This window comes from Scyliorhinus torazame, chromosome 5 (genome assembly GCF_047496885.1).
Source record: "Scyliorhinus torazame isolate Kashiwa2021f chromosome 5, sScyTor2.1, whole genome shotgun sequence".
Lineage (NCBI taxonomy): Eukaryota > Metazoa > Chordata > Chondrichthyes > Carcharhiniformes > Scyliorhinidae > Scyliorhinus > Scyliorhinus torazame.
Window position 1 is genome coordinate 143,527,951 of NC_092711.1, and position 17,731 is coordinate 143,545,681.

Sequence of the window (17,731 nt, forward strand, 5' to 3'; positions counted from 1 at the left end):
CCTTGATGTTGGATGTGGAAAGGATGTTTCCTCTTGTGAGAGAATCTAGAAATTGAAGTCTTCTTAAAGTAACAACAGTGGTTAGCACTGTTGCCTCACGGCATTGAGGACCCGGGTTTGATCCCGGCTCCAAGTCACTGTCTGTGTAAAGTTTGCACATTCTCCCCGTGTCTGCGTGGGTCTCATTCCCCCAACCCATATATTAGCAGGGTAGGTGGATTAGCCAGGCTAAATTGCCCCTTAATTGGAATTTTTAAAAAGTAGCAACTTGCCCCTTTAAGGCAGAGAAGAACTTTTTTTCTCGCAATGGGTGCTGAGTCTTTGGAACTCTCTTCCTAAGGGCAGTGGAAGCAGACTCTTTGAATATTTAGAAGGCAAAGCTGGATAGATTAGTGTTAAGCAAGAGGGTGAAAGGTTATCGGGACAATAGGTGGGGCGAAGACCATCATATGACGATATGAAATAGGAAGAAGAGGAGGCTGTTCAGCCTTTAAATAGGATCATGGGTGATTCAACATTTCTCTCGTCCACTTTCCTGCCCTTTCCCTGGAATCCTTGATTCCCTCACTGATCAAGAATCTATCTCAGCTTTAAATATACACAGGGACTCTGTCCCCACAGCTTTCAGTTCCAAAGATTCACAACCCTCAGAGAAAAAATTCCTCTTCATCTCAGTCTCAAATTTACATCTCTTTATTCTGGGCCTAGACTCTCCCACGAGGGGAAACATCCTCTCAGCATTTACCCTGTCAAGCCCCTGAAGAATCCTGTATGTTTCAATGAGATCATCTCTCAATCTTCTAAATTCCAATGAGTAGAGTCCAAACCTGTTTAACCTTTGCTCCTAAAACAATCCCTTCATACCGGGGATCATCATAGTGAATCTTCTCTAACCCTCCTCCAATAAAATAATATCTCTCCTTAAATAAGGGGGCCAAAACTGCTGACACTATCTCTGTAGGCATTTCTTTAGGATCCTAAGGTGTAAGTCATCAGGGATAGGGTACTTATCTGTCTTTAGCCGCATTAGTTTGTTGAATACTGCATCTCTAGTATTGGTATTTAATTCCTCCTCCATATTCTTTAGTATTAATGGAATATTTGAAGTCTCTTCAACCATAAAGACTAATGCAAAATATCTGTTTAACTCCTCTGCCATTTCCTTATTCCCCATAACTATCTCCGCAGATTTAATTTCTAAGGGGCCTGTGTGGAGTTGAGGTTACAATCAGATCAGCCAGGATGTAATGAATGGTGGAGCAGGCTCGAGGGGCCGAGTGGCCTACATCTGCTCCTAATTCATATGTTATCACACCCTTTATAATAGATTGTAGCATTTTTCCTCCAATGATGTCAGGTTAATGGGTCTGTGGTTCCCTGTTTTCTCTCTCTCTCCTTAAATAGTGGGGTTACATTTACCACCTTCCAATCTGCAGGAACCATTCCAGAATCTACAGAATTGTGAAAGATGATCACCAATGTATCCACCATCTCTACAGCCACCTCTTTCAACACTCTGGGATGTAGAGCAGCAGCTTTTGGGGATTTATTAACTTTCAATCACATTAATTTCTCCAGTACTACTTTTTAACTAATTCTAATCTCTTTCAGTTCCTCGTGCTCACGAGTCCCTTGGTTCTCTGGTATTTTTAGGACAATTTCTGTATCTTGCTCCGTGAAGACAGACACACATTGTTTAGTTTCCCTGCCATTTCCTTATTCCCCATTATAAACTCTCCTGTCTCTGCCTGGAATGGACCACATTGGTCTTTGCTAATCTTTTCCTTTTCACATTCCTAGAGGAGCTGTTCCAGTCCTTTTTTTAATGTTTCTCGCCAGTTTGTTCTCATATTCTATTTTCTTTTTATCAGTTTCTTGATCCTCCTTTGCTGAATTCTAAAACAAGTTCCCAGTCCTCAGGCTTATTACCTATTTTGGCCATTTTATGAGCCCCTTCTTTTCATGTAATGGAATCGTTAATGTTTCCTGTTATAATAATAATCTTTATTATTGTCAAAAGAAACTACTGTGAAAATCCCCTCGGCACCATTGCTTCACTATTACTGTTGGATATTTATTCCTTAAATTAATTTATATTTGTCATACATATGTGAAAGTCGCCAAAGTCCCAGAGGACCACAAGCTTCTCTCTCCTGAGAAAGAGAGAGCGAGAGAGCTGCTTGGTGGTGATTTGACCCGAGGATCACCACACCTCAGGCGAGGGGCAATGTTGAGAAGACGGGGCCTTCATGGATAACCTCAGCCGGTACAGGAGTTGGACCCACACTGTTGGTGTCGCTCAGTATCACAAACCAGCCATCCAGCCAACTGAACTAACCAATCCCCTTGTAAATATGTAATAATTCCTTAAATAATAGCTATCTCCCATCATACCTTTTAATGTATTTTCCCAGCCCACCTCAGACACCTTATTCCCTCATACCCTGAGCCCCGCATACTCAGTTTTCCACAGTGAGAAACACCCAAATAAACTAAACAAAAGAACCATGTAACCACCATAGTCCCTCTTCGTGGCAACGTGGCATGGTTCTGGGGCTTCCAAACAGAAATGGAAACAAATAGTCTTAAACTTCAAAACTCCCTTTCACTCTTCTGATTCTTGTGAAACTTCAAACCAGGTATTTGCAAGAAGGTTCAGAGTGCATCAGCCCATTGGAGGCAAAGTCAGGATACCGGACAGTCCAGCAGAAAGAAACCCTCCGACCCTCCCCATCGACCAACTGTCAGAATGAACACAATGCAGTCCTCTGTGTAATTGAAGCAGAAACAATAACAACAGAATCCTACCCCTGTAATCAATTGTGAACTTGTTGGTGTCTCAGCAAGTTCGAGGAAACACAGAATCCCTTCCCACACTGAGAGCAGGTGAACGGTCTCTCCCCAGTGTGAATTCGCTGATGTGACTTGAGGTTGGATGACTGAGTGAATTCCTTCCCACACTGAGGGCAGGTGAATGGCCTCTCCCCAGTGTGAACTCGCTGATGTGAGTTCAGGCTGGATAACTGAGGGAATCCCTGCTCACACTGAGAGCAGGTGTACGGCCTCTCCCCAGTGTGTGCTCGCTGGTGTGTCTGCAGGGTGGATGAGTGACTGAATGTCTTCTCACAGTCGGAGCAGGTGAACGGCCTCTCCCTGGTGTGAACTCGCTGGTGTGACTTCAGATGGGATAACTGAGTGAATCCCTTCCCACACACAGAGCAGGTGAAGGGCCTCTCCCCAGTGTGAATGTGTCGATGAGCTTCCAGCGCAGATGGAACCCTGAATCCCTTCCCACAGTCCCCACATTTCCACCGTTTCCCCATGTTTTGGGTCTCCTCGTGTCTCTCCAGTCGGACAATCAGTTGAAGTCTCGTCCACACACAGAACACGTGTACGGTCTCTCCCCGCTGTGAATGGTGTGATGTGTTTTCAGGCTGTGTAACTGGTTAAAGCTCTTTCCACAGTCAGTTCTCTGGAACACTCTCACTCGGGTGGGTGTGTCTCGGTGCTTTTCCAGTCACACCGATGTTCAAAATCTTGTGAAGCCAACAGGTCGGGCGAACATTCCTCCTTCCCGATTTAATGGCCAATGAACCGAGTGACTCTGTCAGATCTAAACATGATGTTTGAGATTTCTGTCTGTAAATCCTCTCCTTTTAACATCCTGTAAAAGGAGTTTACAAAATACATCACAGTCAGTACAGGATAGAAATTCAGAACAGATTATTTTAATTTCTATGAAACATTCTTTCCTCTTTCATTCCCCACAAGCTGTAAATCTCCATCCCACTCACTCTCCCTCCATTCTCACTCTGCTCTATCTAATATTCACCCTCCCAATTCTCCTGAAGGTGCTGATTCAGGCTGATTGACAGATCCATGCTCACTGCTTCCTGTCCTAGGCACAGAGACCATAACAAACAGGAGGTACAGTCGAAGCAACAGTGCTAACCACTATGGTACCGTGCCGCCCAGCACCAGTGGATTGGCCATGCTAAATTTCCCCTCAATTGGAAAAAACAATTGGGTATTTAAAAAGATAAATCAATTCATTGACGGGGATTTGGGGGCCGCTGGTTAGGCCAGTATTTTTTGTCATCCCTAGTTGCCCTTCAGAAAGTGGTGATGAGCTGCCTTCTTGAACTTCTGCAGTCCCTGAGGTGTAGGTACGCCCACTGTGCTGGTAGGGAGGAGTTCCAGGATTTTGCCCCAGCGACAGTGAAGGAACGGCGATATATTTCCAAGTCGGTCTGGTGAGTGACTTGGAGGGGAACCTCCAGGGGGTGAGGTTCCCAGGTATCTGCTGCTCTTGTCCTTCTAGATATTAGTGGTCGTGGGTTTGGAAGGTGCTGTCTGAGGAACCTTGGTGACTTACTGCAGTGTATCTTGTAAATGGTACACACGGCTGCCCCTGTTCGTCAGTGGTGGAGGGTTTGAATGTTTGTGGACGGAGGAGCAATCAACCTGGCTGCTTTGTCCTGGGTGGTGTCGAGCTGCTCGAGTGTTGTTGGAGCAGCACTCATCCAGGCAAGTGGAGAGTATTCCATTATACTCCTGACTTGTGCCTTGTAGATGTTTGGACAAGCTCTGGGAGGTCAGGTTGTGAGTTACTCGCTGTAGGATTCCCAGCCTTTATTTCGCTAAGAGGGAGATACAGAGCTTTCCGGGAATGGAGAAGGGGGTGGTGTTGGCAATTTATGGGGCGATTTGAGGAGAACAGAAGGCCCACTGGAGGGGATTAAGGCAAAGTGGGAGGAAGAGCTGGGAGAGAGCATGGAGGAGGGATTGTGGTGCAAGGTGTTCTGGAGGATAAACGCCTCAACTTTGTGCGCGAGGTTGAGGCTGATAGAGCTGTATGTGGTGTATCGGGCGCACCTCACAAAGGTGATGATGAGCCGACTCTTTGAGGAGGTAGAGGATGTTTGTGAACGTTGGGGGGGGGACCCGCAAACCACGTTCATATGTTTTGGTCCTGTCCAAAGCTGGAGGGGTATTGGCGGGAGGTGTTCAAGGTAATTTTGAAGGTGGTACATGTGAGGCATGAGCCGGGTCCTCTGGAGGCCATATTCGGGGTATTGGATCGGCCAGGGTTGGAAGCGGATGCGGAGGCAGATGTTTTAGCCTTCGCCTCGCTCAGGCGGATCCTGTTGGGGTGGAGGTCAGTTTCTCCACCCTGTGCCCTGGTGTGGCGGGGGGGATCTGTTGGAGTTTTTAAACACTCAAGAAAGTGAAGTCTGAGTTGAGGGGAAGGGTTGTACAATTCATGGGCTTTGTTTATTATGCACTTTCAAAAATTGGATGACATTGAACAAAAGGGGGGAGTGGGGGGTTGGACTGTGTATGTTGTTGGTGACTGTATGGGGTTGGATGGTGGATTCCTGAATTCTTTTCTTTGATGTTTGTATTTAAAATGTTGAGGGTTGTTTGGGGGTTGGTGGGAGGAAGGAATTGTTGGCCAGGGGATTGACATTATACTTGTTACTGTTGATTGTTTGTCGGTGGGTGTAAATTTGAATGAAAATGTGAAGAATAAAAATATTTATTAAGAAAAAGAATTCCCAGCCTTTGACCTGCCCTAGTAGCCACAGTATTAATATGGCTAGTCCACTTCAGATTCTGATCAATAGTAACCCCCAGGATGTTGTTTGTGGGGGATTCAGCGATGGTAATGCCACTGAATGTCAAGGGGCAGTGGTTAGATCCTCGCCAAGGGTAGCACAGTGGTTAGCACTGTTGCTTCACGGCTCTAGGGTCCAAGTTTGATTCCAGGCTTGGGTCACTGTCTGTGTGGAGTCTGCACGTTCTCCGTGTCTGCGTGGGTTTCCTCCGGGTGCTCCCACAAATCCCGAAAGACGTGTTCTTAGGTAATTTGGACATTCTGAATTCTCCCTCCGTGTACCCGACCAGGCGCCGGAATGTGGCGACTCGGGGCTTTTCACAGTAACTTCATGGCAGTGTTAATGTGATCCTACTTGTGACAATAAAGATTATTATTCTCATCTTGCAAGAGATGGTCATTGCCTTGCGCTTGTGTTACATCCTCGAGTGAGGAAATCCCTCATCTCAGCTTTCTCTCCATTTTCCTGCCGGTTTCCCATGACCCTCGACTCCCTCGCCAATCAGAAATCTGTCTGGGGGGGGACCACGTGAAGCGGCTTTTCCGCAGGTTCTGGTGCCACTCGCCTATAATCCGTCATTTATCCTGATTTCCCGGCATTCATCGAATTAATGCCAGAATTAATATTTGTTCTCATGTCTCTGGAAGACTTCAGGATTGGTTTTGGTGAGATTATGCCGAAATATGTCAAGAAATCTATTGATTGGGCGGCATGTGGTGCAGTGGTTAGCACTGGGGCTGCAGCGCTGAGAACCCGGGTCCGAATCCCGACCCTGGGTTACTGTCCGTGTGGAGTTTGCACATTCTCCCCATGTCTGTGTGAGTTTCACCCCCACAACCCAAAGATGTGTAGGGTAGGTGGATTGGCTATGCGAAATTGCCCCTTAATTGGAATAAAAGAAATAATTGGGTACTCTTAAATTTATTTTTTTTTTTCCATCAAGAAATCCGTCGATAAAAGAGCACAGGCGGATTCAGTGGGGGTGGAGCCGCCTTTTCAACATGGCGGCCTGACCCTCAGGAGGTCTCGCAACCCCGCGCTCTCCGGGACTCTCTCAGAGGCGGTGAAAATGATGACTGCCGACATTCTCCGTGTTATTGACCAGAGGCTGGGTGAGCTGACTCAATATCTGTGAGCTCATGAGGCCGAGCTGCAAACACCATGAAGAGGCTCGATGATCCTGAGGAGAGAATCCTGAACGTTGAGCAAGATGCCTCCTCGGCAGAGGCAAGAATTCAATCCTTGGAAAACCGGCTGAGTGGTGTGGTGGACTCCTGGAGGACTTGGAGAACCAAGGGTGAGAGAAAGAACATCCGAGTCGTTGGCCTGCCAGAAGGTGTGGAGGATAAGGTTCCTGTTAGGTTCTCCGAGGACCGGCTGCCACATTTTCTCAAGCTAGGCGTGAAGCCTGGGTGTTTCAAATTAGAAAGGGCATCGGATCCTGTCTTTGAGGCCGAGGGATAGTTTTTATCCCAGGCCTGTAATCATTCACTTCCACAACTTAGGGCAGCACGGTAGCATAGTGGTTAGCATAATTGCTTCACAGCACCAGGGTCCCAGGTTCGATTCCCAGCTTGGGTCACTGTCTGTGCGGAGTCTGCATGTTCTCCCCATGTGTGTGTGGGTTTCCTCCGGGTGCTGCGGTGTCCTCCCACAGTCCAAAGATGTGCAGGTTAGGTGGATTGGTCGTGCTAAATTGCCCTTAGTGTTGGGTGGGGTTACTGGGTTATGGGGATAGGGTGGAGGGGTAGGCTTGGGTAGGGTGCTCTTTCAAAAGAGTCGGTGCAGACTTGATGGGACGAATGGCCTCCTCCTGCACTGTAAATTCTAAATTAAAGCCTGCCCGCCAGGGAGAGTGGCAATACGTCCCAACTCTTAAAGTCCTCCTCCATCTGGACCACTAACTGCGCCAAGTTGAGCTTATGCAGGACCCCCCAACTCTTGGCCACCTGGATACCCAAATACTGGAAACTCCTCTCCACCCTCTTGAGCGGCAGCTCCTCCAACCTCTTCTCCTGACCACTCGCATGTACCACAAAGAGCTCGTTCTTCCCAACATTGAGCTTGTATCCTGAGAAGTCGCCAAACTCCCTAAGGGTCTGCATGACCTCTGCAATCCCCTCCACTGGATCTGCGATATACAAAAGCAGGTAATCTGCATATAATGAGATCCGATGCTCCTCCCCTCCCCGGACCAACCCCCTCCAGTTTCTGGACTCCCTCAGCGCCATGGCCAGCGGCTCAACTGCCAGGACAAACAGCAGGGGGGCACCCCTGTCTCGTCCCACAGTACAGTCTGAAGTACTCTGACCTCAGCCGATTTGTCGATACGCTCACCACCGGGGCCTGGTACAACAATTTGACCCACCCTATGAACCCCTCCCCGAACCCAAACCTGCCCAGCACTTCCCACGGGTACTCCCACTCCACTCGATCAAAGGCCTTCTCCGCTTCCATTGCTGCCACCACTTCCGCCTCCCCCCCCCCCCCACCCCCGAGGGCATCATGATCACATTCAGGAGCCTCCGCACATTTGCATTCAATTGCCTGCCCTTCACAAACCCCGTCTGGTCGTCGTGTATCACTCCCGGGACAGAATCCTCAATCTTAGTCGCCAGGACCTTCGCCAACAACTTGGCATCCACATTGAGGAGCGAAATCAGCCTATACGAGCCACATTGCAGCAGGTCCTTGTCCTGCTTGAGGATAAGCGAGATCAGAGCCCGCGACATCGTCGGGGAGAAGAATCCCTTCTTCCTTCGCCTCGTTGAAGGTTCTCACCAGCAACGGGCCCAGCAGTTCCACAAACTTCCTGTAGAACTCAACCTGGAACCCATCTGCCCCGGGGCCTTGCCCGCCTGCATACTCCCCAACCCCTTAACCAGCTCCTCCATCCCGATCGGGGCCCCCAAACCTTCTACCTGCCCCTCCTCCACCATTGGAAACTTCAATTGGTCCAGGAACCGCCGCATCCCCCCCCCCCCCCCCCCCCCCCCCCTCCCTCCCCCTCCCCCTCCGGCGGATCTGACTTGTACAGGTTCCCGTAGAAATCTCTAAAGACCTCTTTTATTTTGGCCGGACTCCTCACCGTGTTCCCCCCTCTGTCCCTGATTCCTCCAATTTCCCTAGCCGCCTCCTTCCTACGTAGCTGATGCGCCAGCATCCGACTCGCCTTCTCCCCATAGTCGTACGCTGCACCCTGTACCCTCCTCCACTGGGCTTCAGCTTTCCCCATAGTCAGCAAATCAAACTCCGTTTGGAGGCTCCGGCGCTCCTTCAGCAGCCCCTCTTCAGGGGATTCAGCGTATCTCCTATCCACCCTCAGTAACTCCCCCACCAATCTCTCCCTCTTCTCCCTGTGAGCCCTGATTGAGATTAGCTCTCCCCTGACCACCGCCTCCAAGACCACACTCACCAATACCTCCCCATTATTATTGGCCTCCATGTACCTTTGAATGCACCCTCGGCCCCGCCCACAGACCTCATCTGCCAGCAGTGGCACATTCATGCGCCACAGCGGGCGCTGGCCCCTCTCCTCCCCCAACTCCAGCTCCACCCAGTGCGGGCATAGTTCAAAATCGCTATTGCCGAGTACTCCGTCCCCTCCACTCTTGGGATCAACTCCCTACTCACCACGAAGAAGTCTATCCACGAATAGGACTTGTGCACATGGGAAAAGGAGAACTCTCAAGCCGCTGGCCTGGCAAACCTCCACGGGTCCATTCCCCATATGATCCATAAACCCCCTCAGAACCTTGGTTGCAGCTGGCCTCTTGCCCGACCTTGACCTGGATCGATCCAGTGCCGGGTCCAGTACCGGATTAAAGTACCCCCCCCTTCCCCGCCTCCAGATCCGGGAGCCGGCTCAGCATTCGCTTCATGGACCCTCTATCGTCCCAATTCGGGGCATATACATTCACCAGCACCACCCGGGCCCCCTGCAGCCTACCACTCACCATCACATATCGGCCCCCTTTATCCGCCACAATACTCATCGCCTCAAAAATCACCCGCTTGCTCACCCTTCTCTCACTAAAAGCAGGTTAACGGCTTCTCCCCGGTGTGAACTCGCTGGTGTCTCTGCAGGTGGGATGACTGAGTGAATCCCTTATCACACTGAGAGCAGATGAACGGCCTCTCCCCGGTGTGAACTCGCTGGTGTTTCAGCAGGCTCGATGAAGTAGTGAATCCCTTCTCACACCGAGAGCAGGTGAACGGCCTCTCCCCAGTGTGAACTCGCTGGTGTTTCCGCAGGACGGATGATTGAGTGAATCCCTCCTCACACTGAGAACAGGTGAACGGCCTCTCCCCAATGTGAATTCGCTTGTGTTTCCGCAGGCTGGATAAGTGAGTGAATCCCTTCTCACACACAGAGCAGGTGAATGGCCTCTCCCCAGTGTGAACTCGCTGGTGTGTCTGCAGGGTGGATAAGTGAGTGAATCCCTTCTCACATTGAGAGCAGGTGAATGGCCTTTCCCCAGTGTGAACTCGCTGGTGTTGCCGCAGGTTGGATAACCGAATGAATCCCTTCCCACATTGAGAGCACGTGAACGGCCTCTCCCCAGTGTGAACTCTCTGGTGTTTCTGCAGGGTGGATAACTCAGTGAATCCCTTCCCACACACAGAGCAGGTGAACGGCCTCTCCCCAGTGTGGCTGCGTCGATGAACTTCCAGCTGAGATGGGACCCTGAATCCCTTCCCACAGTCCCCACATTTCCACGGTTTCCTTATGTTTTGGGTGTCCTCGTGTCTCTCCAGGTTTGACTATCAGTTGAAGCCTCGTCCACACACAGAACGCGTGTACGGTCTCTCCCCACTGTGAATGGTGTGATGTTTTTTCAGGCTGTGTAACAGGTTAAAGCTCTTTCCACAGTCAGTGCTCTGGAACACACTCACTCGGGTGTGTGTGTCTCGGTGCTTTTCCAGTCACACTGATGGTTAAAATCTTTTGAGGCTGACAGAAAAGACAAACATTTCTCTTTCTAGATACAAAGTCCGGTGATATTCAGTTCCAAGGAATTGAGAGACTCAGTCAGATTGAGACGTGAAGTTTGAGATTTCTGTCTGTAATTCCTCCTCTTCTAATATCCTGGAAAAACAATTTACAAAAGACATCATTGTCAGTACAGGAAAGAAATTCAGAACAGACAATTCTCGTTCCTAGAGAACATTCTTTCCTCGCTCATTCCCCAAAAGCTGTAAATCTCCATCCCACACACTCTCCCTCCATTCTCACTCTGCTGTATCTAATATTCACCCTCCCAATTCCCCTGAAGGTGCTGATTCAGGCTGATTGACAGATGCATGCTCACTGCTTCCTGTCCTGGGCACAGAGATCATAACAAATACGAGCTGTAGTTGGCCATTTGGCCCATCGAGCCTGCTCGTCTATTCTCTGGGATCATTGGCCGATCTATGTCAGCGACATTCTGCGTGTTACTGACCAGAGGCTGAGTGTGCTGACTCAATATCTGTGAGCTCATGAGGCCGAGCTGTAAAACACCATTAAGAGGCTCGATGATCCGGAGGAGAGAATCCTGAACGTTGAGCAAGATGCGTCCTCGGCGGAGGCAAAAATTTAATCCTTGGAAAACGGCCGGAGTGGTGTGGTGGACTCCTGGAGAACTTGGAGAACCGAAGGTCAGAGAAAGAACATCTGAGTCGTCGGCCTGTCAGAAGGTGTGGAGGGTGAGGCTCGCGTTAGGTTCTTCGAGGACCGGCTGCCACGTTTTCTCAAGCTGGATGTGAAGCCTGGGTATTAGAATTAGAAATTAGAAAGGGCATCGGATCCTGTCTTTGAGGCCAAGGGATAGTTTTCATCCCAGGCCTGTAATCATTCCCTTCCACAACTTGAAAGATCACCAGAGGGTCCTGGAGACGGGCAAGGTGAGGTGAGACCTGGCTCCCACCTCACCTTACAGTGAATTATGTTGCGTCATCCTGTGACCCTGAAAATTGTATCCGACAACTCCTTCAAGTCTTTCAATAATCTGACTACTGCCTTGGTCTTCGCTAAATCCTTGAAGGGCAAGGATTGGAGCGATGATTTGCAGCTCAGACTAACTGAGGCTCTAATGTAAACTCTTTCCTTATCATGGTGTTGTTGTCTGAATTTGTTATCGTTTATCCTGTTGAAGGGAGTTGTTATTTTGTGAGCACCGATTAAATGTCTTCTTCTTCTCCTCGAGTGTTCCAGGGACTCGGATTATCTTATCTCAGTTATGGTAGATGTGCCGTGTGCTTATTATCCGTCGTCTTTCTTCTATTATCCGAGTGTTAATCATGGCAGAACCGAGTGGGGCCATTGCCGAAGGGTGCGTGGTGGTGGATGCAGGTCTTCACGGGTGGGTCTAAAACGTGGGAGGGACCTTCGATCCCCATTCCCTTGTTGGCCCTTCTTTTCTTCTCCTCATTTTGGAGAAGGTATCCTGAGGGTAACGACAGTCTGGCCGTGGGGTTAATCCTCCAGGTCCTCAGTCTTATTGAGGAATGTCCCCTTGGATCTATTGTGGTTGTGATTCTTTTGTATTTTTGTTCTTTTGGAAAGGTTTATGTGTTGTTGACTTTATCCTACTCTGGTACAGACAGGGCTTTTATCCTTGAAAGGAGCAGTTTGGGGAAACTTTGGTGCCTCTGGTGTAAAGTGAGTTGGAGGAGGGGGTAATGGCGCACGCCCGATTGTGGTGTGAAAATCTGTTCCTGTTCTCTCTGTCGCCTAACTAATGGCGGCAGTTAATCTGCAAATTTTCTCAGGGAATGTACGGGGCATCCATCACCCTATCAGAAGGAAAAAGATCCTCTCCTTTCCTCAGGAGAAAGTCGACATCGCTTTATTACTGGAAGCCCATCTGGATGATGAGGAACACTTTAAATTGAGGCGGGATTGGGTGGGGCAGGTTTTTTCACCTCCTTTTCCTCAAATAGGAGGGGTGTGGCAATCCTTATGAATAAAAATATCCCTTTTAAGGTTGAAACCTGCACCAAGGACAAAGGAGGTAGATATGTGATCATTAGAGGTTTGGTGAATGGAGATGTTGTTTCAATAATGAATCTTTATGGATCCCCGAATTACTCCCGGAGTTCATTACGAAGGTTGTTGTGAATTTTGTACAGTTAGCTTCGACTAACTCTTTGTGGTTGGTGACTTCAATGGCCACTTAAATTCTCTGGTAGATAAGCTCCCGGTTACCAGGAACCCCTCACGCTGCAAGCTAGGGTGTTGGCCTCGGCTTGTGAGGAGGTGGGTTATGTAGATGTTTAGAGAACTTTGTACCCGAGGAACAGAGATTTTACCTTCTTTCCAGCCCCACATCAATGTCATACTAGAATCAGCAATTTGTTTGTGCCGAGGACGATCCTACACCTGGTGTCCACTTGCACCACAGGGAGCATCGTAATCGCAGACCATCCCCCGTTTGTCTGGAGTTTCTGCTCGAGGGCTCACCCCCAGGTCAAGAACGTGGAAGTTTGATGCCTCCCTGATAAGAGACACTTCATTTACGGCACACTTTACGGAATAGTTTGAGTTCTTCCTTTCGGTTAACTCGACTCCTGGTATTTCCCCCTCCATTTTGTGGGAGACGTGTAAAGTTTATGCTCGGGGCTGATCATGTCTTACACTGCTAATAAAAGGTGCAGGATGTTGAAGAACCAGCGGCATCGGGAGGTTTGTTTGGTGAAGGTGGAGGAGAATCATCTGGAGGGCCCGAGTCGGCTTCTGTTGAAGGAGGATAACACGGCAAGAGCGGCTTTGGGTTAACACGGCAAGAGTGCTTTGGGTTAACACGGCAAGAGCGGCTTTGGGTTAACACGGCAAGAGCGGCTTTGGGTTAACACGGCAAGAGCGGCTTTGGGTTAACACGGCAAGAGCGGCTTTGGGTTAACACGGCAAGAGCGGCTTTGGGTTAACACGGCAAGAGCGGCTTTGGGTTAACACGGCGGAGCTGCTTTGGGTTAACACGGCAAGAGCGGCTTTGGGTTAACACGGCGGAGCTGCTTTGGGTTAACACGGCAAGAGCGGCTTTGGGTTAACACGGCGGAGCAGCTTTGGGTTAACACGGCGGAGCTGCTTTGGGTTAACACGGCAAGAGTGCTTTGGGTTAACACAGCGGAGCAGCTTTGGGCTCCCTATTGTCCCAACAGAAAAGTTGGACGTTTGCGAGGCGGAAGTTGTACGAGTTTGGGGAATAAGCTGAGCAAATACTTAGCCTGTTTGACAAAGAAAAGGTCGACTTTAGAGCAATTCCCTCTGTTCGGCTTCGGAGAGGGAAAAGGGTCATGAAGACAAACTTGTATTTCAGGAATTCAATGCAGGATTATACAAGTCTGAGCAATATTCTGATGTGTTGGTGAGTGTGGAACATGTTTTCTCTTCCCTGAAGCTTCTGGAGGCCTCAGAAAGCCATTGTGAGGCTCTTAACGCTCCCCTTTCGAGGGAAGAGTATTAAAGGCCATGAAGGAGCTGCAGCCGGGTAAAGCCCGGGACCGGATGGCTGTGGGTGAGTTTTATCGGGGGATTGAAGATTTGTTGTTGGACCCGTTGGTAGATATGTATTGTCACTCTTTTGACTCAGGGATGCTGCCACCGACTCTTGGTGAGGTTAATATCTCTTTGATCCTGAAGGTGGGCAAGGACCCAGAGGAGTGGGCCTCTTATCGCCCAATCTCTCTTTTGAATGTTGACTTGAAACTGCGATCTTATGTTTTGGCGATAAGGCTGGCGGACATCCTTCCGACAATCGTGCGGGAGGACCAGACTGGGTTTATACGGAGAAGGTTTTCCAGTAACAATGTTGGAAGGTTGCTGAATGTGATTCAGGCTTTTCAGAAATATGCACTGGATGGGCTGCTGATCTCCTTCGATGCAGAGAAAGCTTTTGCTCGAGTTGAGTGGAATTATCTGGTGTATCCGCTGCGAGGCTTCGGGTTGGGTGAGGTTTATATTGAGTGGATTCAATTGTTACATCACAGACCGGCAGCGGCTGTGCTCACCAATGGTTTAAGGGCATCAAACCTTGAGCTTCAGAGAGGGACAAGACTGGACTGCCCTCTGTCCCCCTTGCGGTTTGCATTGGCCATTGAGCCCTTGCTGGAGGATATCAGATCAGATCCTCTGATATCGGGACTGGGGAGTGGCGTGAGGCAGCACACGATCACTCTGTGTGCAGATGACGGGCTGCTGATGATGTCGATCCCCAGTGTTTCAGTCCTGGTCATTATTGGAGTAGTGGGTAGATTTAGTGCCTTCTCCAGTTACGAGATCAATTTTACTGAGTCCAAGGCCATGCCGGTGGGGAGGGGTTGAGGTGTAAGCCCCCTCCTCTTGCTAACTTCCCCTTCAGATGCCCCCACGCCCACCATGCCATTTAAAAACCGGTGAATGTCAATGGCCCCTCTTTCAGGCAGCTGTATGGGGCCAACTTTTCACAGCTGATGGTGACTATTAGGTGGGACCTTGCCCGGTAGTCGGCTCTTCCGATTTCATGGCGAGGATCACCTTCATTGAAGTGAATGGGTTGCCCAGACTGTTGTACCCTCTGCAGATGCTGCCTGTACTGCTGTCAACCAGAGTTGTTAGGGGAATTAATCAAATCAGGGCAGGACCTACTCAGTTAATGGTAGGGAGTTGGGGACAGTTACAGAACAAAGAGATCTAGGAGTACAGGTTCACAGCTCCTTGCAGGTGGAGTCGCAGGTGGACAGGGTGGTGAAGAAGGCATTCAGTATGCTCAGTTTTATTGGTTAGAATATTGAACACAGGAGTTGGGATGTCTTATTGAAGTTGGACAAGACATTGGTAAGACCGCAGATGGATAGGCTGGGACTTTTTTTCCCTGGAGCGTAGGAGGCTTAGGTGTGACCTTATAGAAGTCTACAAAATAATGAGGAACATAGAAAAGGTATATAGTCAACATATTTTCCCTCAGGTAGAGGAGTCTAGAACTAGAGGGCATAGGTTTAAGGTGAGAGAAGAGAGATACAAAAAGACCAGAGGAGAAGTTTCTTTACATAGAAATGAAATGAAAAGAAAATTGCTTATTGTCACAAGTAGGCTTCAAATGAAGTTACTGTGAAAAGCCCCTAGTCGCCACATTCCGGCGCCTGTTCGGGGAGGCTGGTAGAGGGTGGTGAGCATCTGGAATGGCTGCCGGAGGCAGTGGTAGAGGCGGGTACAATTTTGTCCTTTAACAAGCAGTTAGAAGTTACATGGGCAGGGTGGGTATAGAGGGAAATGGGCCAAATGCTGGCAAGTGGGACTAGCTTAGTGATAGAAGCTGGGCGGCATGGACAAGCTGGGCCGAAGGGCCTGTTTCCAAGCTGTAAACATCTATGACTCTACCTGGAACACAAATAAACCTTGCCTCAAGTTTGTTAAGCTCCAATCACCAGGAGCTAAGGGAGGGTATGGTCTCCTGAAAAATCAGGCTTCATCAATTGGCCTCTCATCTTAGGTTCATAAGGGATTGGGTTAGGATGGAGCCCACATTCATCTGGCTCAATACAGAAGCAGACCAGTCAGTTCTCCCTCGATCCAAAACTGGCATAGTCTGATTATGGAAAGCAGCTCCATGCAATTTTTATGTCTGTAATTCATTCGGAGTCTGATGCATTGGGTAAAGTATGGGACTCCTATCTCAAATAGATAGGCTCCAAATTCACTGACTTGCTCCTCCTGGACTTTCCAGGAGTGAATTCAATTTAACTTAGGGCACAGTGGTTAGTACTGCTCCCTCAGCGTCAGGGACCCAGGTTCAATTCCAGTCTGTGTGGAGTTTGTGTATTCACCTTGTGGCTTTGAGTGTTTCCTCCGGGTGCTCCGGTTTCCTCCCACTATCCAAAGAAGTGCAGCGAAAGTGGATTGGTCACGCTATTTTGCCCCTTAGTGTCCAAGATGTGTAGGTTAGGTGGGTTGACCATGATCAATGGACAGGCTTACGAGGATGGGATGGGGAGTGGGCCTGTGTGAAATGCTCTTTCTGAGGCTCAGTGCAGATGTGAAGGGGCGAATACCCTTCTGCACTACAGGAGTTCTATGTCATCTATGTTGTGTAATTCATTTTAATTTCATTATGCTGTTAGCCCATCCCGTTTGTGATATTTTTGGGTTTACAAACTGAACTGTTATATACTCTTACCCTCTTTCCCCACTCACTACTTTAACCTGTTAACTGGTTCTTCAATTGATCTGGCATTTCATCTCGAGGCTCTGGTCCCTCAAATATCCTGTTCCAAATTAATTCTGCAATGTGTTGCTTGGATTGATGTTGGCAATATCTCTTGTTCCGCTCTGTGTCCATTTGCTACGATTTTGTTCTGTTACTCTGTTGCATTCATTGATTTAAAATGATTTAAAACAAAACAATTTATTAAAAATCAGTCCAACTCATCCGTGAATATATTCAAAGACCCCCACACGCCACTGGCCCCTGGGAAGAGAAATCCAGAGACTAATAACCCTCCAAGGGAAGAGATGACTGGATTGTACTTTATTACAGAACCATAAGTAATATATCTAATCTGTACCATATAACAGCACGAGACATGTCTCTGGTATTAATTTACTGTCCCCTCAAATGTCAGCCATCGCCTGGAGAAACCAGCCCTTTAATTGTGAACATTGGGAAAGAGACCATCCTTTTAGCCAGACAAATAAATGTGTCAAGCTGAGGGAGCAAAGGATGTCAATGTATTTGAGAGAGAGAGAGAGAGAGAGACCTGGGCCAAGCTTTGCAGAGTCTGCACCCTCCCTGGATTCACTTCCTTTCCCTTCAGTTGCTGCAAGTGACCAATTGAAGGTGGGAATGAGAAAAGAAATGGAAAGGGGGAGAAAATAAAATAAAGTGCTTTACTCACAGATGTTGGAGACATGAAGAAGTTTTCAGTCCGTGCGCGGCCCCAGGTTTCCTCATTGTCCAGCTTCCACGTTCGAACGGGGGAGCTGATTGGATGGTGGAAGGAGTCCTTCCGGTTCACCAACTCTTCCCATTGGTCAACAACCTTCCACCAGTCATTGTTCCCCCTCCTCGAGACAAGGTTTCCAGGCAACCGACTGACGGCTCCGGCCAGAGCGAGAAGCCTCTCGGTGATTTTCTCTCTCCCCCCCCCCCGCGGCC

At 48.9% G+C, this 17,731-nt stretch overlaps 1 long non-coding RNA gene across 1 annotated transcript; it reads right to left on the reverse strand.

Annotated features, from left to right (window-relative positions):
- Positions 1-1,818: 1,818 nt before the first annotated feature.
- Positions 1,819-17,713, reverse strand: LOC140419950 (uncharacterized). Its single transcript, XR_011946106.1, has 3 exons — positions 17,472-17,713; positions 9,575-10,707; positions 1,819-3,664 (listed from the first exon to the last, which is right to left on the reverse strand). It is a non-coding gene; the product is annotated as an uncharacterized lncRNA (long non-coding RNA).
- Between the last annotated feature and the right edge of the window lie 18 nt (positions 17,714-17,731).